A 26,046-nucleotide genomic window follows, 5' to 3' on the forward strand; every position below is an offset into this window, starting at 1 on the left:
GAAAGCTTAAAAACAATACAAACAAATACTAAACAAAAATTCACTATGCAAAGTTGAATTTAAAACTAATCTACAAAATATAAATTAGAATGAACATATAAAATCTGATCAAACCTAATACTACTATAATACTCTAAACAACAACTAAGCAATTTCAATTCATCTAACTAAGTTATGACTACAGGTACTTACAAACTTGCAACTAAAAATACAAAAACTAGCTTATGCCTAGAATAATGCTACTGAACATATCAAAGACATTTTAAATAATCAACTGAGCTTAGCAAACACGTGGTAATAAATACAATATATATGAAGATATCCCAAAAAAGATATTCCAATGCATCACCACCGATGCCAAGTATTCATCAATAGAAATCAGAATAAATGTAAGGTCCCAGCTCAATGAAATAAAAATAGACATAAAAATAATAATAAATACTCAAACCCCAAATACAAGCAAATGTCAACACATGAATGATGCAGAAAACTCCCACGTGTAGGGTAACTACTTCCAAGCGAGCAGCAAAATTAAGATGGAAAAAACACAGAAAACAGAAGGCAAGGGAATCCAAAAAAAAATTTACCTCTATGCTCATAATTCATTTTGTTGGATTGGCACCCTGCAAACCAGTATATATGAATTAAGCTCAAAAGAACAAAATGGTAGAAAATAAAAATATTATCATATCATATGCAAAAAAACAAAATATCAAAACATATAAACAAGGATTCAATATGCAAACTTATGTACAAAAGGGGAATCTCTCATATGCTAAGCACTTCAACTCATGACACCAAGCTTTTGAATCAACTAAGAATTACCTAAGGAAAAAAATATTAATATATTACCTGTAGTGTTCAACTGAAGATTTAGTCACAATTGGTGCAGATTTCTTCCCGCGATAACCCATGTCAAATTCTTCATCAATTATCCAAGAAGGCTGCCAAAGGAGTTAGAATTAATATGTTGAAACAAAAGAAAGGTAAACTTTGTGGACAAAATAAAGGTAAACAAAAATCACGTGCTCCACTTTTGTTGTTTCTGGACAACTTTGTGCTCCTTTAATTCATTCTTTTGGTCTGATTTTCAATCCTGCACACATATATCACACAGCTTAATATTCTCTTGCCTAAACAGATTGCAAGATACAATGCACAAGATAAAGAATTCTCCCTTTCCCGGTCTTGCACAATTGACGTGGAAAATGGATCCTAGTTGCACTCAATTTTAAATCTTGTGCACTAACCTTCCTATTTTCATCAATCCAAAGCTGCACAGATATTTAAACTTCAATAAGTAGGGTATCGATTCAATACTATCACTTAAGACCTAAAACCGAAGCAACAATTCAAAACAAAGGTAAGTTAGACAACTTCCCTATTTGGATGGTTGTTTCTAGCCTGCTCCAAGCTCCACACTGAGGTGTTGTTGCTGTTGTCTACTCAGAAATACTTGAATCCAATTAGACTCTAATTGAGATGGAACTAAATGGAAATGAAGAATATAAATCAGCAAACAAATTTAAAAAATTGGAAGTGAATGTCGTAGTAGTAAACAATTTTAAAAGTTGAAGTAAATGCAATAGAAATTTTCTCTTTTGTTATCTTGATTGCGCTCCAGTTTAAGTAATCTGCACAAGAAACAATTAGCAAGTCAGTTACACTAAACTCTCTCAATTTGCCAATAGACTTAGGCCAAGTTAGCCTCACAAAACATAATAAAAATTTGATCTCCGACTGAACACAACTTTACATTGAACAAAACATTAGTAGGACAAACAATTGATAAAACTACAACTCTGTATATAGCTTATCTCAAACAAACAAAATAAATGACAAAAATAATGAGAGTGCATGATAAAAATGTCAGAGTACTAGCATAGATAGACAATAATCTACCTTGGGAGTTGTAAAACTCGAGTTTCTGCTTGAGTAAATCCAAACTGCTAAACATCCGGAGCACAGGTTCGAATCCGCATTTGCTTTGACCCAATGTCTGTAATAACATAAGTAACATCAACAAAATCATCAAACCTTTGCAATAGAACAATTGCACAAAAAACATGATACTTGGGCCCAAGCCCATCAAATAATTAAGGTCAAATACTAGAAGCTAGCCAAGGAAAGCATAATTGCAGGCAATGAAGGTGCACCAGTGCAAGGTCTAGGAGTGCTTAGCCCATCTTCACTTTAAAGCACGTGTATATCGTGCTCATTCTAGATCTTTAGCACCCACCTTATGCTTGCACACGTGGCATTAGATCCACATTTGTAGGAATCTTTTAGCACCGTTGATACCCAAAATAGGAGCTGAATTCCTTCTATAAATTCACTCCTAGATCTCCTTTGTAATCACTTTTGAAGAATATTGAGTTTTACTCTGCTCATGCATTTTCAGCACCTTAAACTCTGTCCAAAAGTCATTCCAATGAGCTTCCCTTCTTCATCTAGCTTCCTTCCAGTGGAAGGCCGCCTGAGCTAGCTTTCAACCTCCCAAACAGCTCTTCAACCATCACTTATACAACTGATTTTCACTCTGCATCTCCGCTGCCCATCTCTGGTTTCCATTTTCCGCTGCATTCAACCTGTCACTCTTGCTGGAGCAACTCATCAAGTGGTATTCAGAGCCTAGGTTCTGCATCACGCTCCAGCTAAGTGTTCTTCCCATTCCATACTGTCATAAACACTTCCTTCGTGTTTTTCTTGAATCTGTGCACTGTTTCCTTAAGTTTTTCAATTCCAGTAGATTCCATTGTGTTGATTCGTTTGTTCCGCTTTTAATTGCTTTATTGTTCATCATTTTAATCGGATCAACTTATTGATTTGAGTCTGTTAATTTTTTTTTAAAATCTGCATTGTTTTGTCCAGTCATGTGATTTGCTTGAATTTTGTCAAAAATCCTGAGTAATTTTGGTGCCTGGATAAATCTGTGAAACTGGATGTGTTTTTCAATAGAAGCACATCAGATGAGCAATGATTAAAGAGCTCAAGTGCATCTTGAATTCCATCACAGTGCACTGCCAATTGATGTAGTTTTTGAATCTGCTTTAAATTTTCTGAACTACAACGTGTGGAAATTTGCTTTCTGGTTGTGTTTGAATTCTTGGACTGCGTTGTGTGCATACCATATGAACATTGTATTGTCTAAGACAATAAAAACTGGTTGCACCAGTCAGCAGAATCCAGAATTCATTGCTAGAGCAGTTGGACCGAGCTGCACACACTTTGATTGAGTCTTTTCCTGATTTTTGAATCTGTCCAGCTTAGAACTCACTTCTGGACATCTCTTAATGCATTTCTAGAGTCTTGTTCAAGTTTAATTTGCTGTCCTGGAGTCATAAAAGTTGTTTACAGTTTTGTTTGAATCCTCAGCTGAAGTTTGGTTGGTGAATTGGTAAAATTTGGTGTTAAAAGGCAACTGAACTAGTGAAATTTTGATTTGCTAGCATTTAGCCTCTGCTGGCAGCTTGCACAAGTCATATTTGGTAAACTAAAGTTGCTCGAACCATTAAATTGAAAGTCCAAACACGTTTGTGCAAATTGACCATCTAAACCACCAATTTTCAACACTTTTTCTGATATAAGTTGCAGATTTTGAAAATTCAGAGTTTGGTATGATTAATGCATCAGATTCAATGTTAGATTGGTAGCAAAAGCTTGGTTCAATTGAATTAAAAGAAGTGCACAATTCAAATCTTACCATAAACTGCACTGTAAAAAGCTGTTTGAACCTGTACTAAGCAAATTTGAAAACTCTGATGCACATTTTTCAGCCTTCTGCCAGGCATTTTGTCAAACACTTTGCCTAGTTTAAATTTGGGTTCGAATTGATCATAGCTGCAACTTATCTTTGTTTCTTGCTTTTCAAATCCACTCTAGATCCTTTCCTAAGTTCATTTTGAGTGCCACCATTTATTGGAAACATTGATTTAAGTTGTTTGAAAATCCTGCACATAAGCTGTTTGATAAAACTACAGTTGTGCATTCTGGTTTAACAGTTTTCGGGCAGCAGCAGTGTTGATTTTCTGGCTTAATAATTGATTATTGGTGGTTTGTATGAGCTCTATGTTGGGTTCAGAACTATCTCAAAACGTCCCACAACACTGGTAGCATCTTAGGGAGTGGATTTAGCAAGGAAAGATCAACATTGGGGCTGATTTTTGGTGCAGCAGAACCACGTTCTTCACTGGTCTGCATAAAATCTGGTTGCTGCAACAGCAGCATATTTCACTTAGCAGCTGTGAGATTAGTGTGAATCAACCAAATTCACTTCCTTTGAGAGAAGCCAGAGCTGCACACCACTTTTACTTTCTATTCTCTTGATTGTTTCATTTCTATTTCTTGCAAAAATACTTGTAATTGGCCATTAAATAAGTGACTTGGAAGAATTCACAAGTGTTCTTCCATCACTTGCAAACTTTGCTTTTAATTGTTCATATAAAATTGGTAGACAGTGAGTGTGTCTTGGATACAAAGTTCCAAGCCTCACTTAGGAGATCTCACTTCTTTCAATTTTTGCAAGCGCATAGGCCAAGTCTTAGAAGTCCGCATTTAGGGTCTAGTTTTCTTTGAGTTTGAGTGTGTCTTTAAACATTTAATGAATTTAGAGGTAATTTTGATTTAAAGACTTTTAGTAAGTAACTAGGGATATATTTGGCAAGGCAAGACTTCGTATTTAAGCAACCTATACGGTTCACCTCTCTTACCTGGAATATTGTCCTCAAGTGAAAAAATTCTAGTCTTTACTTCAAGAAAACTTTTAAGTTCATCAAAATGTCTGGAAGACAATCCCCTAGAATTAGTGATCCTCCCAAAGATCAATTTTCATTCCAAACTCTCGTCAATCAACTCAATGAGATTGAGAGAAAAATAAGTCAAGAAAAAGTCCAAAGAGAGCAACATAATGCCATGGTTGAAAATGAGTTGAAACTTTTGAGAAAGGAACAAGTCCGAAATAGGGAGAGAAGTTATAGTGGAGAGTCCCAATATGAACAAGAGGCCTTAAGAGTAGGAGAATATTATCATCAACCTTCTTCATCAAGAAGACATAGGAGGGAATTTGAAAATCCTCCTACCCTAAGGAAGTTAATGTAGTATTGCCTCATTTTCATGGAAAAGATAATGTTAAGGCTTCCCTAGATTGGGAAATGAAGGTAGAGCAAATTTGTGCTTGCCATCAAGTGGGAGAAAAAAGAAAAGTCTCTCTTGCTACCCTAAGTTTTCAAGGATATGCAATGCACTGGTGGACTGCTACAGTCCAAGAGAGACTAAGACAGCGACTTCCTCCAATAAAACATTGGAATGAGCTTACAAATGCCCTTCGGAAAAGGCACATGCCCTCCTACTACAAAAGAGAACTCATGGATAAGCTCCAAAGATTGCAACAACAGTCTATGTCTGTTGAAGAAAGAAACTAAGTAAAATTACCTGGATAAATTCCATCTTCATTTTTCATGAGGAGTCACAAATGCCATAAAACACGATCTAGGATATTAAGGAGTGAAAACACTGCACAAATAAAAGAAACATCAGAATCAAAAAAATTAGGATAATAATTTCACCCAAAGAAAACATCTACCTAAAAGAAAACAACTCCCAAACTGACTTTGCATTAGGCATCTTTAGGAATGTCTGACGCATATTCTTTGTTAGTCAACAGAATATAATCTTTTTGAATTTCTGCGTGAAATCAAAGGTTAAAAATATTCAAAGGCAAGTTATCTGCAGTATAGTATAGAAAAATATGATAGGAACATACTAAATTTGTATTTTTGGGAGCCTTTCAGCTTCTCAAACAATCGCCCTTCATCCATAGCCTTTGCCCGTAAACTACAAGTCTCATAATTTTCCCATAGATAAAAAAAGAAAGGAAAAGAAAAATCAACCTTAATTATCCCAAATGCATGCAAGCAAGAAGACAGTATTTAAAAATCAAAGTATGCAGACAACAATTGTGACAAATCTCATTCATAGACAGGACATCAAATTGCATACATCATACAAATCCTGAATGGCCCTAAAATGAAGGTGGAAAATTGCATAACCCACCGGTCCCAGGATATGAGGTGTTTCGGTCTCTCTCTATAGTATGTCAATATAAGAATAACCTCAGACTTCAACATCTAGGTGTTTAACTCTCAACACATTATGCAAATTTACCCTATCATAAACTTGGAAAACTTCTAATCGCACCAATTGAATTAGAAATACACTCGAGATCAATAGGACTCCAATCAAGGCTTGTAATGTGGCCAAGGTATAGGTGAGGTAGAAAGAGATAAAAATCAAGTCCAAAATCAAAGAGAGGTGTTATGAAAAATGAATGCATAAATCATTCATGAATGCATAACATAAACAATAAATGTTCTGAAATGTAAATAAACAGCAATGCATCACACTGTGGAATACTTGAATGAAAAGATGAAAAGATATCTCTACCATAATGTTTTGATTTTATTTGTGCGCCTCATCCTCTTTCGGAAACTTAAATTTCCGTTTCAAAAAAATCTACAAAATACAACAAGTAAGCAATGTTAAAAAGAAAACAACCACAACAACAAAACCATTAGTTGAAGCAATTCAAACTTTGAGAACAAATTTGAACTCAAATGGCAGAGCACTAAGTTCTAACCTTTAAGGCCTAAGTCTTATGTCTTAGTATACTAAGCCCTAATCCCTAATCATACTTTGACCTAAGCCTTTAAGCCCTATGCCCTATGCCCTATGCCCTATGCCTATGCCCTATGCCCTATGCCCTATGCCCTATGCCCTATGCCCTATGCCCTATGCCCTATGCCCTATGCCCTATGCCCTATGCCCTATGCCCTATGCCCTATGCCCTATGCCCTATGCCTATGCCCTATGCCCTATGCCCTATGCCCTATGCCCTATGCCCTATGCCCTATGCCCTATGCCCTATGCCCTATGCCCTATGCCCTATGCCCTATGCCCTATGCCCTACGCCCTATGCCTCCAAATGGTACTCATACAATGCTAAACAATTCTTGGTTCAAAATAAATAGTGTCATAAGGAGAACATAAGATTTTTATCTGTCACTACTACAATTGAAGGAGTAGCTCTTGGGAGTCGAGGGACACAACAGTGCCAATAATGAGGGTGGTAGCGTTGGAAACAACTACGACTTCATCGAGTAGTACATAATTCAAGCCTCAAGCTACACAATAAAGAAAAATCATGATAAGACAAACAATTTTCAATTGCGGACAATTACTACAACTAATTATATTTGAAGACATAACAAATCAAATGCAATATTGTACCTTATCTTTCATCTTCAACCAAACATTTGTTACATTTTGATCGTTGACAGTTATTGGTGGACCCAAACACTGGGTAACAGTTTCCATTTCAGCAAGTATCTTATTCTTTCTTAAAGCCAATAAAATTCAATTAGTTTTAGAGCAATAATGAACTTGAATAATTTCATAGTGAAAAAGATAAACATAATAACTCATCGGTAGATAACGAAATTTTTTCTAAAATGAACGAGAAATATATGGAATTACAAATTTCAAAGAATACCTTTATGAAGTCAACTACTTTCTCCGCTCCTAGTTGGGTTGCAAAGTATTTATTGCGAAGACTCCCACAAGATGTATAAATCACTTGTAACAAAACAAATAGAAAGACATAGTAAAATTATCATGGTTAATTGCACAATTGATATTGTAGACAAGAAACTCTTCCTTTACAACAAGGGAACAATTATAAAACTGGTTCCATTCTACCTAGTGCTATTTTGAACTGTGACAAACACTCTTTAAAATATTATAACATATGTAATCCTTGGATAAAAATAAAATACCAATATTTGTTGATAAAAAATCATTTTCAACTAAGAGCATATGTTTGTGTCACCATCACATGGAAATCAAATTAATGACATTTTTCTTGAAAAGTGGTAGCATGATATAAGTTTGATTCTCATATTTAAAAAGAACATACCATATCCTTGTCGGACATTACAAGAAGTCACAACCCGTAAGTAACCTTCCCCACATGTGCAGATAAACGTGTTGCTCCAGACAAAATAAGACGAACTCTACCTCCTAAACCCTCCTTTGCCCGATGATGATTAGCAAAGCCGTAATCCATTGTATGCACAAAACAGTTGGTACTAATTATCCACCACACCTCATTAAATTGTAGAATTTTGTACATATTATCCACCACACCTTACTAAATTGTAGAATTTTGTACATATTATATCCATACTTTCTAAAGTACCTCAAAGCCTTTCTATGAAATAGAAAAAGTGTACCACCTGAAATTATGAAGTAAAATTCAAAGCTTTTATGTCTTCGTAAAGTCAAATTAATGATAGAAATATGATTAGAAGGTAAAAGATAGGGTGAAAATAACAAGTTATAAGAAAACAACAAAATACTAATAATAACATCCTAAATCCTAATGAATTGTGATGATTATTGAATAACTACACAAGGTGCGTTTTTGCTACCAAGCTTCATGAATTTTTTGAATAATGTGCCTTTATTCCTTAAACTCCTTAAACTGAAATAAAAGACCTATTGGAACATGAATACATTATGTTCAGATAAAGAAAAATTAAAAAACTTCATACAGTTTTAACCTTTTATACACTTCCACTGATTTCCTTTTATACACTTTAAACCTTTTATAAAGAAAATCTTATTCTGCTTTTCTTTAATTTTTTTAAAACTGAAAGGAAAAAAATAAACATTTAAACTATAGAAAGTTATTTATTTTTCAATTAAGTTTTTATTTTCTTAAAAATTCATTCAATTTAATCATGTATTAGTTGATAGTATTTTATACTTATTTATTTATTTACTATTATTCAAGTAAAAAAATAACACATAGTTGTAATACTATGTAGTATGTACCGCATGCAAAAACAAAAACAAAGCTAGAAACTCAGTCAAAATCAAAAGCTCGTTAGTAAAAATTATAAATAAAAGAACTTATTAGTTAAAATCCTTAAATTGAAATGACAGTGAACTAACTCTCAACACAATAAAATCCTAGTTTCTTTTTTAATGGAATAGAATTCACAGAACAATTATTAATCTCCACTGTATCTAGGAATTAAAATGAGAATTATAGTTTTTACTAAGTTAGAATTAATCAAAATTATAATTACCCTAAAATAATAGCTAAAATCATTGTATTAACACATTTACAAAATCAAGAATTTTACTCTGTAAATCAAAAATGTCATAAAAACAATAAATTAGACCCTAAACACAACTTAATAAAAAAAATACAATTAGCTTAGAAAGATCTGAAATTAATTTATTTTTCTCAATTATCACGCTTAAAAACTCTCTGAATTATTTTAAATTTATTTATTTGCCTTGTGTTTACAAGCCAGTAGAACGCATAGAAAACACCATAATTATTTACACCACTTTGAAAAAAAAATAGTGAGAAACATGAATTAGACATTTTGGTGGGAAATAATATAGTAAGTAAAATTAAGTATCGTGGCAGATTGTATAAAATTTAGCACTAGTTGTATAAAATCATGGACATGACATGAGTACAAAGAAACAGTACTTAGTTAGACTTAAAAAGTACATAAACTTTAAATTCTCAACACCATAACCAATTAACTTCAAAGCTCGAGAATTCATAGTGTCAAACTTTAACTCTTTGCATGATTCATATAACCCTTCAAAAACTTAGCACCTTAGATGTGATGGTCTAAAAGCTCATTATGATTGTTAAAATCAGGCAAATCCAATAACCATCAACTTACAAGATCCCAATGTTGGCACCCTAGATGGTCTAACCTCCGTAGCCTATGTAGACATCCTAATCTCTAATTCTTTCAATTTTCCAGTGTTATAGTGGTGTGTTAAGTATTGTTTGTGAGTGTCCAAAGCTATTGTAATTTTTGTAACTTTCTATAGCATGAATTAAACTTAAACAGTTAAACTTGTTCACCACTTGAGGTTCTTATTATTTTTTTCTGCAAAGTCTTATCTATAAGGGAAGGTCCAAACATTATAATTAGAAGTTGTTTGCACACAGGTGACAACCATAAGTGATTTGTGTACTCACTATAAACAAAAGTGACTTGTGTAATAAACCAGCAACAACAAGGTGAACCAGTGATACGACAACCACTGCATGACAGATAAAAGCAGAAAGAAAGCCAACCCAACCCCAACCCCAACCCCACACATTGGAAAACATTTACCTAAAAGAAAACAACTCCCAAACTGCAAAGAACGGCAAAGTCAACCAAACAGACATCTGAAATTAAAACAAGAACGGTAAAGAAAAGAGAAAAGATAAGAGATAAGCGAGAAAAAACCTGCAAGGCGTTGACGAAACCATGGAGGCCTCGTCGTAGGTCATGGCGGAGTTGAGCGGTGCGGCGGTTGGGCGCTCATACTCCATTGCTGCAACGGAACCGAAAACGCACGCTGAGAAGATACGCGACGAATGAAATTGCGAAAAGGAAAAAGAGAAAATGCATCCGAAATGCCATTGGTGAAGTCAATCAAACAAACACAGACCTCAAATTAAAGCAAGAACGGCAAAGAAGAAAAAATAAGAGATAAGAGAGAGGAAACTTGCAAGGCGTTGACGAAGCTCTTGCTGCGCTCCATGGAGGCCTCGTCGTAGTCATGGCGAGTTGAGCGGTGCGGCGGTTGGGCGCTCAAACTCCATTGCTGCAACGGAAACGCACGCTGAGAAGAACGATGCTCTGATGAGTGCATAATGAATGCGAATTGAGAACTGAAGAGAGAGAAAAGAAAACTCAAAGAGAAAAAGGAAAACAGTTACCGTGAGGTGGCAAGTGATGTGTGAGTGGGAGCTTATTTAATGCACTGCCACGTGACATTATGTTGGCGCCACCTCTATTAACCTTTCACGGTGAAAAGACATCACTACCCTCTCGGTTGCCTTTTAGATTCGCTAGCCTCATTGGTCGACCGTCCAACCCTCTCGGTTGCCTTTTAGATTCGCTAGCCTCATTGGTTGACCGTCCAATGAATTTTTTTTTCTTATACCTTATATTCATTTTAATTTTAAATATTTTACAAACTAAAACAGATTTTATATTTAAACATAAATTTAATCATTCAATTATTTTCTAAATGTGACAGACTATTTTGTGTAAAAAAAATATTTATTATTAAAATGTTAAATTTTATAGTTTGATCACTCATTATTTAAGTTAAATGATTTCATTTATTATTTAATTGTGTATAAAAATTTAAATGGTTGTCTTTATTTTTATTTCTCTAAATTTTATTTTTTGTTTTGAAAACTTGTAACATCCCATAAATACAGTAATAAACCATACAAATAGAATAATCACATTAATTAACATATCAAAGGGAGGTGTTATGAAAAATGAATGCATAAATCATTCACGAATGCATAACATAAACAATACAAGTTCTGAAATGTAAATAAACAGGAACGCATCACACAGTGAAAGAAAGTAAGGCAAGGTTCAAATCTCACAAAGATAAAATCTGTCAAAACTAGTTCGAAACTCACATTTCATGTAAAAACTATTCAATTCTATTAAAAGAAATTGTGTAAAAACTATTCAATTCTATTAAAAGAAATTGTAAAATCTAGCTAGAAACTATGAACTCAAATTAGAAACTCAATAAATCATTCACAATCAAGAACTAAAAATAGTAGACAAGTAATCATGCAAAACCTGGAAAACTCAACTAAGAACCTCAATGTATGGACCTAAACAAGTTTGAAACTATAAAAGGAAGTTAAGAGAAGTGGATAGAAACTCACTATCTAAAAACAACAAATAACTAAGAATCTCACTATCAAATCTGAAACAGAATACTAAAACAGGATAGAAACTAAAACTACTACTCTTGAAACAGCAAAGATATTTTATAAAAGCAAAATAAAACTGAAATCTCTTAAAACAGTAAAAGAAACTAGCTATGAAATAGAATAAGAAACCTCATGAGCTTCTTTCACCGTCTTTCCATCCTTTTTCTTTCTCCAATTATATCCATACTTTCTAAAGTACCTCAAAGCCTTTCTATGAAATAGAAAAAGTGTACCACCTGAAATTATGAAGTAAAATTCAAAGCTTTTATGTCTTCGTAAAGTCAAATTAATGATAGAAATATGATTAGAAGGTAAAAGATAGGGTGAAAATAACAAGTTATAAGAAAACAACAAAATACTAATAATAACATCCTAAATCCTAATGAATTGTGATGATTATGCAATAACTACACAAGGTGCGTTTTTGCTACCAAGCTTCATGAATTTTTTTGAATAATGTGCCTTTATTCCTTAAACTCCTTAAACTGAAATAAAAGACCTATTGGAACATGAATACATTATGTTCAGATAAAGAAAAATTAAAAAACTTCATACAGTTTTAACCTTTTATACACTTTAAACCTTTTATAAAGAAAATCTTATTCTGCTTTTCTTTAATTTTTTTAAAACTGAAAGGAAAAAAATAAACATTTAAACTATAGAAAGTTATTTATTTTTCAATTAAGTTTTTATTTTCTTAAAAATTCATTCAATTTAATCATGTATTAGTTGATAGTATTTTATACTTATTTATTTATTTACTATTATTCAAGTAAAAAAATAACACATAGTTGTAATACTATGTAGTATGTACCGCATGCAAAAACAAAAACAAAGCTAGAAACTCAGTCAAAATCAAAAGCTCGTTAGTAAAAATTATAAATAAAAGAACTTATTAGTTAAAATCCTTAAATTGAAATGACAGTGAACTAACTCTCAACACAATAAAATCCTAGTTTCTTTTTTAATGGAATAGAATTCACAGAACAATTATTAATCTCCACTGTATCTAGGAATTAAAATGAGAATTATAGTTTTTACTAAGTTAGAATTAATCAAAATTATAATTACCCTAAAATAATAGCTAAAATCATTGTATTAACACATTTACAAAATCAAGAATTTTACTCTGTAAATCAAAAATGTCATAAAAACAATAAATTAGACCCTAAACACAACTTAATAAAAAAAATACAATTAGCTTAGAAAGATCTGAAATTAATTTATTTTTCTCAATTATCACGCTTAAAAACTCTCTGAATTATTTTAAATTTATTTATTTGCCTTGTGTTTACAAGCCAGTAGAACGCATAGAAAACACCATAATTATTTACACCACTTTGAAAAAAAAATAGTGAGAAACATGAATTAGACATTTTGGTGGGAAATAATATAGTAAGTAAAATTAAGTATCGTGGCAGATTGTATAAAATTTAGCACTAGTTGTATAAAATCATGGACATGACATGAGTACAAAGAAACAGTACTTAGTTAGACTTAAAAAGTACATAAACTTTAAAATTCTCAACACCATAACCAATTAACTTCAAAGCTCGAGAATTCATAGTGTCAAACTTTAACTCTTTGCATGATTCATATAACCCTTCAAAAACTTAGCACCTTAGATGTGATGGTCTAAAAGCTCATTATGATTGTTAAAATCAGGCAAATCCAATAACCATCAACTTACAAGATCCCAATGTTGGCACCCTAGATGGTCTAACCTCCGTAGCCTATGTAGACATCCTAATCTCTAATTCTTTCAATTTTCCAGTGTTATAGTGGTGTGTTAAGTATTGTTTGTGAGTGTCCAAAGCTATTGTAATTTTTGTAACTTTCTATAGCATGAATTAAACTTAAACAGTTAAACTTGTTCACCACTTGAGGTTCTTATTATTTTTTTCTGCAAAGTCTTATCTATAAGGGAAGGTCCAAACATTATAATTAGAAGTTGTTTGCACACAGGTGACAACCATAAGTGATTTGTGTACTCACTATAAACAAAAGTGACTTGTGTAATAAACCAGCAACAACAAGGTGAACCAGTGATACGACAACCACTGCATGACAGATAAAAGCAGAAAGAAAGCCAACCCAACCCCAACCCCAACCCCACACATTGGAAAACATTTACCTAAAAGAAAACAACTCCCAAACTGCAAAGAACGGCAAAGTCAACCAAACAGACATCTGAAATTAAAACAAGAACGGTAAAGAAAAGAGAAAAGATAAGAGATAAGCGAGAAAAAACCTGCAAGGCGTTGACGAAACCATGGAGGCCTCGTCGTAGGTCATGGCGGAGTTGAGCGGTGCGGCGGTTGGGCGCTCATACTCCATTGCTGCAACGGAACCGAAAACGCACGCTGAGAAGATACGCGACGAATGAAATTGCGAAAAGGAAAAAGAGAAAATGCATCCGAAATGCCATTGGTGAAGTCAATCAAACAAACACAGACCTCAAATTAAAGCAAGAACGGCAAAGAAGAAAAAATAAGAGATAAGAGAGAGGAAACTTGCAAGGCGTTGACGAAGCTCTTGCTGCGCTCCATGGAGGCCTCGTCGTAGTCATGGCGAGTTGAGCGGTGCGGCGGTTGGGCGCTCAAACTCCATTGCTGCAACGGAAACGCACGCTGAGAAGAACGATGCTCTGATGAGTGCATAATGAATGCGAATTGAGAACTGAAGAGAGAGAAAAGAAAACTCAAAGAGAAAAAGGAAAACAGTTACCGTGAGGTGGCAAGTGATGTGTGAGTGGGAGCTTATTTAATGCACTGCCACGTGACATTATGTTGGCGCCACCTCTATTAACCTTTCACGGTGAAAAGACATCACTACCCTCTCGGTTGCCTTTTAGATTCGCTAGCCTCATTGGTCGACCGTCCAACCCTCTCGGTTGCCTTTTAGATTCGCTAGCCTCATTGGTTGACCGTCCAATGAATTTTTTTTTCTTATACCTTATATTCATTTTAATTTTAAATATTTTACAAACTAAAACAGATTTTATATTTAAACATAAATTTAATCATTCAATTATTTTCTAAATGTGACAGACTATTTTGTGTAAAAAAAATATTTATTATTAAAATGTTAAATTTTATAGTTTGATCACTCATTATTTAAGTTAAATGATTTCATTTATTATTTAATTGTGTATAAAAATTTAAATGGTTGTCTTTATTTTTATTTCTCTAAATTTTATTTTTTGTTTTGAAAACTTGTAACATCCCATAAATACAGTAATAAACCATACAAATAGAATAATCACATTAATTAACATATCAAAGGGAGGTGTTATGAAAAATGAATGCATAAATCATTCACGAATGCATAACATAAACAATACAAGTTCTGAAATGTAAATAAACAGGAACGCATCACACAGTGAAAGAAAGTAAGGCAAGGTTCAAATCTCACAAAGATAAAATCTGTCAAAACTAGTTCGAAACTCACATTTCATGTAAAAACTATTCAATTCTATTAAAAGAAATTGTGTAAAAACTATTCAATTCTATTAAAAGAAATTGTAAAATCTAGCTAGAAACTATGAACTCAAATTAGAAACTCAATAAATCATTCACAATCAAGAACTAAAAATAGTAGACAAGTAATCATGCAAAACCTGGAAAACTCAACTAAGAACCTCAATGTATGGACCTAAACAAGTTTGAAACTATAAAAGGAAGTTAAGAGAAGTGGATAGAAACTCACTATCTAAAAACAACAAATAACTAAGAATCTCACTATCAAATCTGAAACAGAATACTAAAACAGGATAGAAACTAAAACTACTACTCTTGAAACAGCAAAGATATTTTATAAAAGCAAAATAAAACTGAAATCTCTTAAAACAGTAAAAGAAACTAGCTATGAAATAGAATAAGAAACCTCATGAGCTTCTTTCACCGTCTTTCCATCCTTTTTCTTTCTCCAATTATATCCATACTTTCTAAAGTACCTCAAAGCCTTTCTATGAAATAGAAAAAGTGTACCACCTGAAATTATGAAGTAAAATTCAAAGCTTTTATGTCTTCGTAAAGTCAAATTAATGATAGAAATATGATTAGAAGGTAAAAGATAGGGTGAAAATAACAAGTTATAAGAAAACAACAAAATACTAATAATAACATCCTAAATCCTAATGAATTGTGATGATTATGCAATAACTACACAAGGTGCGTTTTTGCTACCAAGCTTCATGAATTTTTTTGAATAATGTGCCTTTATTCCTTAAACTCCTTAAACTGAAATAAAAGACCTATTGGAACATGAATACATTATGTTCAGATAAAGAAAAATTAAAAAACTTCATACAGTTTTAACCTTTTATACACTTCCACTGATTTCCTTTTATACACTTTAAACCTTTTATAAAGAAAATCTTATTCTGCTTTTCTTTAATTTTTTTAAAACTGAAAGGAAAAAAATAAACATTTAAACTATAGAAAGTTATTTATTTTTCAATTAAGTTTTTATTTTCTTAAAAATTCATTCAATTTAATCATGTATTAGTTGATAGTATTTTATACTTATTTATTTATTTACTATTATTCAAGTAAAAAAATAACACATAGTTGTAATACTATGTAGTATGTACCGCATGCAAAAACAAAAACAAAGCTAGAAACTCAGTCAAAATCAAAAGCTCGTTAGTAAAAATTATAAATAAAAGAACTTATTAGTTAAAATCCTTAAATTGAAATGACAGTGAACTAACTCTCAACACAATAAAATCCTAGTTTCTTTTTTAATGGAATAGAATTCACAGAACAATTATTAATCTCCACTGTATCTAGGAATTAAAATGAGAATTATAGTTTTTACTAAGTTAGAATTAATCAAAATTATAATTACCCTAAAATAATAGCTAAAATCATTGTATTAACACATTTACAAAATCAAGAATTTTACTCTGTAAATCAAAAATGTCATAAAAACAATAAATTAGACCCTAAACACAACTTAATAAAAAAAATACAATTAGCTTAGAAAGATCTGAAATTAATTTATTTTTCTCAATTATCACGCTTAAAAACTCTCTGAATTATTTTAAATTTATTTATTTGCCTTGTGTTTACAAGCCAGTAGAACGCATAGAAAACACCATAATTATTTACACCACTTTGAAAAAAAAATAGTGAGAAACATGAATTAGACATTTTGGTGGGAAATAATATAGTAAGTAAAATTAAGTATCGTGGCAGATTGTATAAAATTTAGCACTAGTTGTATAAAATCATGGACATGACATGAGTACAAAGAAACAGTACTTAGTTAGACTTAAAAAGTACATAAACTTTAAAATTCTCAACACCATAACCAATTAACTTCAAAGCTCGAGAATTCATAGTGTCAAACTTTAACTCTTTGCATGATTCATATAACCCTTCAAAAACTTAGCACCTTAGATGTGATGGTCTAAAAGCTCATTATGATTGTTAAAATCAGGCAAATCCAATAACCATCAACTTACAAGATCCCAATGTTGGCACCCTAGATGGTCTAACCTCCGTAGCCTATGTAGACATCCTAATCTCTAATTCTTTCAATTTTCCAGTGTTATAGTGGTGTGTTAAGTATTGTTTGTGAGTGTCCAAAGCTATTGTAATTTTTGTAACTTTCTATAGCATGAATTAAACTTAAACAGTTAAACTTGTTCACCACTTGAGGTTCTTATTATTTTTTTCTGCAAAGTCTTATCTATAAGGGAAGGTCCAAACATTATAATTAGAAGTTGTTTGCACACAGGTGACAACCATAAGTGATTTGTGTACTCACTATAAACAAAAGTGACTTGTGTAATAAACCAGCAACAACAAGGTGAACCAGTGATACGACAACCACTGCATGACAGATAAAAGCAGAAAGAAAGCCAACCCAACCCCAACCCCAACCCCACACATTGGAAAACATTTACCTAAAAGAAAACAACTCCCAAACTGCAAAGAACGGCAAAGTCAACCAAACAGACATCTGAAATTAAAACAAGAACGGTAAAGAAAAGAGAAAAGATAAGAGATAAGCGAGAAAAAACCTGCAAGGCGTTGACGAAACCATGGAGGCCTCGTCGTAGGTCATGGCGGAGTTGAGCGGTGCGGCGGTTGGGCGCTCATACTCCATTGCTGCAACGGAACCGAAAACGCACGCTGAGAAGATACGCGACGAATGAAATTGCGAAAAGGAAAAAGAGAAAATGCATCCGAAATGCCATTGGTGAAGTCAATCAAACAAACACAGACCTCAAATTAAAGCAAGAACGGCAAAGAAGAAAAAATAAGAGATAAGAGAGAGGAAACTTGCAAGGCGTTGACGAAGCTCTTGCTGCGCTCCATGGAGGCCTCGTCGTAGTCATGGCGAGTTGAGCGGTGCGGCGGTTGGGCGCTCAAACTCCATTGCTGCAACGGAAACGCACGCTGAGAAGAACGATGCTCTGATGAGTGCATAATGAATGCGAATTGAGAACTGAAGAGAGAGAAAAGAAAACTCAAAGAGAAAAAGGAAAACAGTTACCGTGAGGTGGCAAGTGATGTGTGAGTGGGAGCTTATTTAATGCACTGCCACGTGACATTATGTTGGCGCCACCTCTATTAACCTTTCACGGTGAAAAGACATCACTACCCTCTCGGTTGCCTTTTAGATTCGCTAGCCTCATTGGTCGACCGTCCAACCCTCTCGGTTGCCTTTTAGATTCGCTAGCCTCATTGGTTGACCGTCCAATGAATTTTTTTTTCTTATACCTTATATTCATTTTAATTTTAAATATTTTACAAACTAAAACAGATTTTATATTTAAACATAAATTTAATCATTCAATTATTTTCTAAATGTGACAGACTATTTTGTGTAAAAAAAATATTTATTATTAAAATGTTAAATTTTATAGTTTGATCACTGTAACATCCCAAAATACAGTAATCACTATAATTCAGAATTAATTACAATTAACAGTAATCACAAACAGTCTTTGCATTAAAACAGGATTAAAAGCCTAACGGCATCAGTACATAGGACGCGTATATACGCATACAATGAAACCAAGAGTGAACGCTCTTAAATACATAAACTAACGAGCACCAAAATACATCAGAGATGAATAAGGCGAACGGCCTTACAAAATAGGTGGCCGAACGTTATAACTATGCTAACATATACAGCCTAACTACAACGAGCACTCTAAGGCTCGGCCTTTACTTCAACTTCAACCAGATTGGAGTCGTCCAAATTTTCTTCTTCCAGCATTGCTTCAAGGGATGCACCACCATCTGCTCACATCCACAACGGATGATCATTGCATTTGACAAGACGGAGTATACATGTACAAGAGACAACACAATGGAAATGCAAGGGTAAGCTTATAATATTTAATTTATACAATCAACACATACAGTTACATTTCTAAACACACATACAGCATGTAATTCATCAAATAATAATCATATAAAGGTATATAATAAGACCGACCGTCCGGACTGTATGAACCATGTAGTTACAGGCGTCCTTGCACCCGAGTGGTGTAGTAACTGGGTAACACCAAACAGCTGCCACTCGAGGTAAGTCCGTTCTTACGTCGCCCATGTTAACTTATGGACTAAGGACCTCCTGCCATTCCCACGCATGACTACCCCCTTCTACTTGAAGAGGTGTATCACGGAATATCAGGATGGACCAAGCCAGCATTAACTAACCACAGTCATACCTTACCAATTCAATATTCAATCATATAAGAGACGTTCCTCCCTGGAACGCTCGTAAAAATCCAATTCCAATAATTCGTTCAACATATCATTCGTCCACATTAAACATTTCTCATTTTCACATTTTCATTCTGTGTTCCACTCTCTTAACATTAACGTCATGCATTCTTTACTCAAATAAAACGAACTTATTACAGAACTTTGATTTCACGTTTCTGAACAAAAGAAACGAACTCTTATTCACTGATGGACATTAAGAATTCTTAAAGAATTTAGATGAGATTGAATTTAGAAGTTCAGAATAATACTTAGAAGATGTTGAGTACAAGAACTTTAGGTTGAATCAAAAGAAATAATTATCTTACAGAATAACTTAGATAAATAACCAGAATATTTAAAGTACAGAAACAACTCTTACTGTCAATGAATGAACGTTCAGAAATTTACTTTGGACGAACGTCAATTACGTTCGCTCAGAATTCAATAATAAGGACGAGCGTTCAGTTAGAAACCGAACCCTGCTGTGGACGAACGCTAGGTCAATGACCAAGCACGAATCAGCACTAACGCTGGTTATAACCCAAGCGCTTTATAGGACGAGCGTTTCGGTATAGGACCGAACGCCAACTTTGGACGAACGTTCAGTATAAGGACGAACGCTCTCTAGAACTAACGTTCGACATAAGGTCGAACAACAATAAGGACGAACGCTCGACATGAGGCCGAACGCCATTGAGGACGAACGCTCGACTTAAGACCGAACGTCACTTATTTATAAAGTTTTAAATCTTGATCTATACTGAGCAGAACGAACGCTCATTCACTCAATTGGGGGACGCTCGTTCTCGAGCAGAATTCATTCCAAATGAATGAATTCCAATCTAAGTCATGTTAACCAAAAACCGAACGGTCTAAGACCGTACAGTGACGAACGTCCTTTTAGCAACAGAGAAGGATTAGAAAATTTAGATTTTTCACACTTAGCAGAATTTTTCCAGATTTCCATTTTCCAACTTTATACTTCCATTTCAGGTTTAATTCCCTTCAAACATCATCATCATGCAGATTTCAACATTTAAAATCATTCCAACCACACAATAGCCATTCTCCATTCATCCATAATCAACTCAACATGCATTTAAAACAAATTCAACATCAAATATAATTCATACAAGCCGTATCAGTTCATGACAGATTCATCCAAACCAGAATGCATATCAGATATCAGTGATCATTTCTAACAACTCAACTTCATATTTTTCACACATGCAAAACAAACCAGAAATCATATTCCATATCAGTAAACGTTTCTAAATACTCAAACATCATGCTTTCCATACATGCATCTCAGATCATAAATCAAACAGTATAAATTAAACATATAAACTTCCCTTACCCGGATTGAAATTCAAGCTTGTTCTAGATGTATAAAATGGCTTCGTCCAACTACGTTTTGCTTAGGATTCTTGACTCTTCCAGAACCAAATCTAACCACAGATTACAGAACTCTTAGAATACCAGTTTGCATGCAACTAAAACTCTATTTTTCCAGAACCTAAGGACGAACTACGAAAGGGACTCACCAGTGTCAGTCTTTGAAGCTGTTCGGTCCAATGGATAGCTCTTAGTGCAGTGGTTGTTCCTACGGTGCTGAAAACGCGATTGGAGAAGAAACGTAAGGATTACAGCAGAGAGAAGTTTAGGGTTTTTAGAGAGAAGTTGGAGAAGATGAAAGGGTGAGTTCAGAGGTTGAAGATGAGTTCGTGCAAGTGAGAGAGAGTTTTCGAAAAGTCTGGTTTTGGTTAAACCAACGTTCAATTGGAAGAACGTGTCACAGGTTGCCACATGCACACCAAACTCTGATTTAGAGGATTCCAACGTGACAAGTGGCGTGTGTGCATGCAGAGTTTAGTGCGTTTTAATGTTTCAGAGAATGATGAGCGTGGTGCTTCGTGCACGTCAGACAGAATTTTGATCAGATTAGGAAGTGGGTTTTAAATGGCTGGGAATGAGGTGGCAAGCATTAAGGGTGAGGTGCCAGGATTAATTTAAGCTAATTATTAAGGATCTCACATTCTCCCTATCTACAAAAATTTTCGTCCTCGAAAATTTAGAAATTACCCGTGAATAGGTGTGGATATAAGTTCCTCATTGCACTCTCTACTTCCCACGTTGAATCTCCAGTCTTTTCGTCCCATACAATCTTTACCAAACGGATGTCTTTTCCTTTATGCAGCTTGGTACGTTCATCTTCAATGCGGACTGGTTGTAGTTCCAATGTTCTGTCTTGGCGCAGTTGGATGTTTTCCAGCTCCAAGACATGAGAAGGATTAGATATGTATCTCCTAAGCTGAGACACATGGAAGACCGGATGTAAATTTGATAATTGAGGAGGTAACGCGAGTTCATAGGCTACTGGTCCAATCTTCTTTAAAATCTGATACGGTCCTATGAACTTGGGAGACAGCTTCTTTGGACGAACAACTCTTCCCACTCCAGTGATTGGATTCAGTCTCAAGAATACGTGATCTCCTGCAGCAAACTCCAAAGGCCTCCTTCTTCTATCCGCATAAGATTTCTGCCTGCTCAGGGACGTCTTCAATCTGTCTTGGATCAACTTAACCTTCTCGGTTGTTTGCTGGATGAGTTCAGGTCCAGTTATTACGTTCTCCCCTTCCTGGAACCAGCAAAGTGGCGTTCTGCACTTCCTCCCATAGAGAGCTTCAAACGGCGCCATTCCAATGCTAGATTGGAAACTATTGTTGTATGTGAACTCCACCAGTGGCAAGACCTCATCCCATGCGCCTAAGTGGTCTAGGACGCATGTCCTCAATAAATCTTCTAGTGTCTGGATGGTACGTTCAGATTGGCCGTCAGTTTGCGGATGATATGCTGAACTCATCTGCAGCTTGCTTCCCAATTCGCCTTGCAGTGATTGCCAAAACCGAGATGTAAATCTCGTGTCTCGGTCAGAAATGATGCTTGAGGGCACTCCATGAAGACGAACGATCTCCTTGATATACAACTTAGCCAAATTCGTCATTGACATCTTCAAATTCACTGGTAGGAAGTGAGCGCTCTTCGTTAGTCTGTCCACGATCACCCAAATTGAGTCATGATTCCTCACTGTTCGTGGCAGGTGAGTCACAAAATCCATGGAGATGCTGTCCCACTTCCATTCTGGAATTTCCAGTGATTGAAGCAACCCTCCTGGACGTTGGTGTTCAGCCTTTGCACGTTGACAGGTCAAGCAAGATGCCACAAAGCGTGCAACATCACTCTTCATTCCAGGCCACCAAAACGATTTTCGTAGGTCTTGATACATCTTAGTCATGCCAGGGTGCATGCTAAGACGACTGTGATGAGCTTCCTCCAAAATAATCCGCTTCAGCTCGCCATCGTTGGGAATGCACGTCCTACCAAGGTAACGTAACATACCATCTGTTCCAGCATTAAACTCCTTAGCTTTGTCTGTACCGAGTGCATCAAAGATCTTCACCAATTCTTCATCCTCTCTTTGCTTCTTCCAAATTCTGTCAAACACATCACTGGAAATTCTAAGATTACAGCACCTTATCACATCCGCTCCTAGATCAAATTGTAATCTCAAATCCCTAAAACTCTCCACCAAATTAAACTCTTTCACCATCATAAACGAAACTTGCACTGCCTTCCTGCTCAGAGCGTCTGCCACTACATTGGCTTTCCCAGGGTGATACAGCAGTTCGAAATCATAATCTTTTAAAAACTCCAACCAACGTCTTTGCCTCATATTCAGCTCCCTCTGATCAAACAAATATTTGAGGCTCTTGTGATCACTAAAGACTTGAAATGTTGATCCGTATAGATAGTGCCTCCAAATCTTTAATGCGAACACAACTGCTGCTAACTCCAAATCGTGAGTGGGATAATTCTTTTCATGAATCTTCAACTGGCGAGACGCGTAAGCTACTGCACGTCTCTCTTGCATGAGCACACAGCCTAAACCATGGTGAGAAGCGTCACAGTATACTTCAAATGGCTTGGACGTGTCTGGGATAATTAAAACTGGGGCGCTCGTCAGTTTCGCCTTCAGCTCCTGGAACCGTTCCTCACACTCATCAGTCCAAGCGAATGGATGATCCTTTCTAGTCAACTGAGTAAGTGGAGCCACTATCTTGGCGAACCCCTCTATGAAACGTCTGTAATAGCCTGCTAGTCCCACAAAACTCCTCACTTCTGTGACTGAACGAGGGCTCTTCCAATCCAACACTGCTCTCACCTTAGAGGGATCCACTGAAATGCCTTCAGCCGAGATCACATGTCCCAAAAACTGCACCTCCTTTAACCAGAATTCACACTTTGACAGCTTTGCGTACAACTCTTTCTCCCTCAATACGGTTAGTACTGTTCTCAAATGCTCCTCATGTTCGGCATTGGTTTTGGAGTAGATGAGAATATCATCTATAAACACAACTACAAACTTATCCAAATAGGGTCTGAATATCCGGTTCATGTAATCCATGAAGATGGCTGGAGCGTTCGTTACTCCAAATGGCATGACCACGTACTCATAATGTCCATAACGTGATCTAAATGCTGTCTTCTGGATGTCGTCCTCCTTAACCCTTATTTGGTGATATCCTGAACGCAAATCGATTTTTGAAAATACCGTTGCTCCATGCAGCTGATCCAGCAAATCATCTATCCTTGGCAACGGGTATTTGTTCTTGATGGTCAGCTTATTTAATTTCCTGTAGTCTATACATAACCGAGAGCTACCATCTTTCTTTTTCACCAAGAGTACAGGAGCTCCCCATGGTGATACACTTGGTCTGATGAATTGCTTCTCCATAAGTTCTTCAATCTGTTTCTTAAGCTCGGTCAATTCTACAGGCGCCATCCGGTAAGGTTGAACAGATATAGGTGCAGCTGTTGTCACCAAATCAATGGTGAATTCAATCTCTCTAACAGGAGGCAATCCTGGTATCTCTTCTGGAAATACGTCCAGAAATTCATTCACAACCGTGCTCTCAATACTGCTCCCCTTGTACATCCGTGCTTCTGTCAACCCCCTTAACTCCTTATCTTCATGCGTCATGATGAGAAAACAGCTTGCACCTTCCATTATATCCTCTTTCAATTGACCGAAAGTTACACCCAAGTATTCTTCATCCTCTTCAGGAAACACTAATTCCTTCTTGCCACAATCAATAATAATATGGTTGGCAGCTAGCCAATCCATTCCTAGAATTATCTCCAAGTCCTTCAAAGGTAAACAGATTAAATTCACCTTATAACTATGCCCCTCTACCACAATAGGACATCTAATGCATACGGTAGATGTCCTAAGCTCTCCAGCCGCTGGTGTAGATACCACCAATTCAAACTGCATATCTCTCTCCACTATTCCCAGCTTTTCAACACACGCCTTCGAGATGAAGGAGTGCGTCGCCCCCGAATCAAACAGCACACAACATTGCATTCCATATAACAAGCAAGTACTGGTGATAAGTGTACCTGAACTTGCTGCTTCCGCACCAGTAATTGCGTACACCCGCCCAGTAGCTTGGGCTCGACCACCCCTTCCTTGCTGATTTCTCCCTGCGTTTGGCGGCCTCATGACTGCTCTCCCACCAGAGTTGCACTCATTCGTTCCATGTCCACTTCTTCCGCAACGAGTACAAGATTTTCCTCTCGCCAACTGAGGGCATGATGAACGGTAGTGTGGCCCTCCACACTGAAAACAAGTGATACTACCTTGCTGTCCAGACTGTCCAGCAGGAATCAAGGCTTGAGATCCACTTGTGTTGGCTGCTGGACGAGCGTAAGGGGATCCTCTCTGATTCACATTCCCCCTTGAGACAATTGGCCCCCTTACTGTTTGCTGTTTCTTGTACCGTTCTGCCTCTGCCAAATTCTTCTCTAACACCTTAGCTCTTTCCACCATAGCAGGGAATGTTCGGATACACAAGCTGGAAATTACAACCTTCAAATCACTGCGCAAACCGTTTTCAAATTTTCTGCACTGCCACTCCTCACTAGTGGCCATTGTATTGAATCTGACAAGGTGTTTAAACTTATTGGTGTATTCTGATACAGACATTCCACCTTGAACCAGTTGTAAAAACTCCACCTCCTTTGCAAACTTTACGCTGTCAGGGAAATATTCCTCATAAAACTTATTACGGAATACTTCCCAAGTAACAGGGCGGTGAGCGTCTACCAGTATGGCCCTTGTGCTCGTCCACCAATGGCTTGCTTCTCCAGTTAATAAGTATTCTGTATACGCCAACCTGTTCTCATCCGGACACCTTTTGGCGTTAAAAATCCTCTCCATATCCCTCAGCCACTGATCAGCCTCATCAGGGAGGCACTTCCCACTGAACTTAGCTGGGTGATGTTGCAGAAAGCTCTCCAAACTCCACTCGGCAGTAGGTTGAGCAGCGTTTGAAGAAGATGCTCCAGGCGCACCTCTAGTTGCAGCCAAGATTTCCATCAACTGCCTTTGCGTGTTTTCAGAATTAACACGCGAGGCCTCCAAAC

The 26,046-nt window shown here is 35.7% G+C and overlaps 4 long non-coding RNA genes across 4 annotated transcripts; all 4 read right to left on the reverse strand.

Moving 5' to 3' along the window:
• Positions 1-1,870: 1,870 nt before the first annotated feature.
• Positions 1,871-6,970, reverse strand: LOC148190647 (uncharacterized). The gene is made up of 5 exons (XR_015783140.1): positions 6,442-6,970; positions 5,762-5,832; positions 5,582-5,682; positions 5,431-5,511; positions 1,871-1,999 (listed from the first exon to the last, which is right to left on the reverse strand). It is a non-coding gene; the product is annotated as an uncharacterized LOC148190647 (long non-coding RNA).
• Positions 6,971-8,024: 1,054 nt separating this feature from the next.
• LOC148190648 (uncharacterized) lies at positions 8,025-11,166 on the reverse strand. The gene is made up of 3 exons (XR_015783143.1): positions 10,592-11,166; positions 10,326-10,413; positions 8,025-8,288 (listed from the first exon to the last, which is right to left on the reverse strand). It is a non-coding gene; the product is annotated as an uncharacterized LOC148190648 (long non-coding RNA).
• Positions 11,167-11,623: 457 nt separating this feature from the next.
• On the reverse strand, positions 11,624-14,922 carry LOC148190649 (uncharacterized). Its single transcript, XR_015783141.1, has 3 exons — positions 14,348-14,922; positions 14,082-14,169; positions 11,624-12,066 (listed from the first exon to the last, which is right to left on the reverse strand). It is a non-coding gene; the product is annotated as an uncharacterized LOC148190649 (long non-coding RNA).
• A 457-nt stretch (positions 14,923-15,379) lies between these two features.
• Positions 15,380-18,633, reverse strand: LOC148190650 (uncharacterized). Its single transcript, XR_015783142.1, has 3 exons — positions 18,128-18,633; positions 17,862-17,949; positions 15,380-15,822 (listed from the first exon to the last, which is right to left on the reverse strand). It is a non-coding gene; the product is annotated as an uncharacterized LOC148190650 (long non-coding RNA).
• Positions 18,634-26,046: the final 7,413 nt, after the last annotated feature.

This window comes from Vigna umbellata, unplaced genomic scaffold, assembly GCF_029865625.1.
Source record: "Vigna umbellata cultivar VRB3 unplaced genomic scaffold, Vumbellata_1.0 scaffold_632, whole genome shotgun sequence".
Taxonomy (NCBI): Eukaryota; Viridiplantae; Streptophyta; class Magnoliopsida; order Fabales; family Fabaceae; genus Vigna; species Vigna umbellata.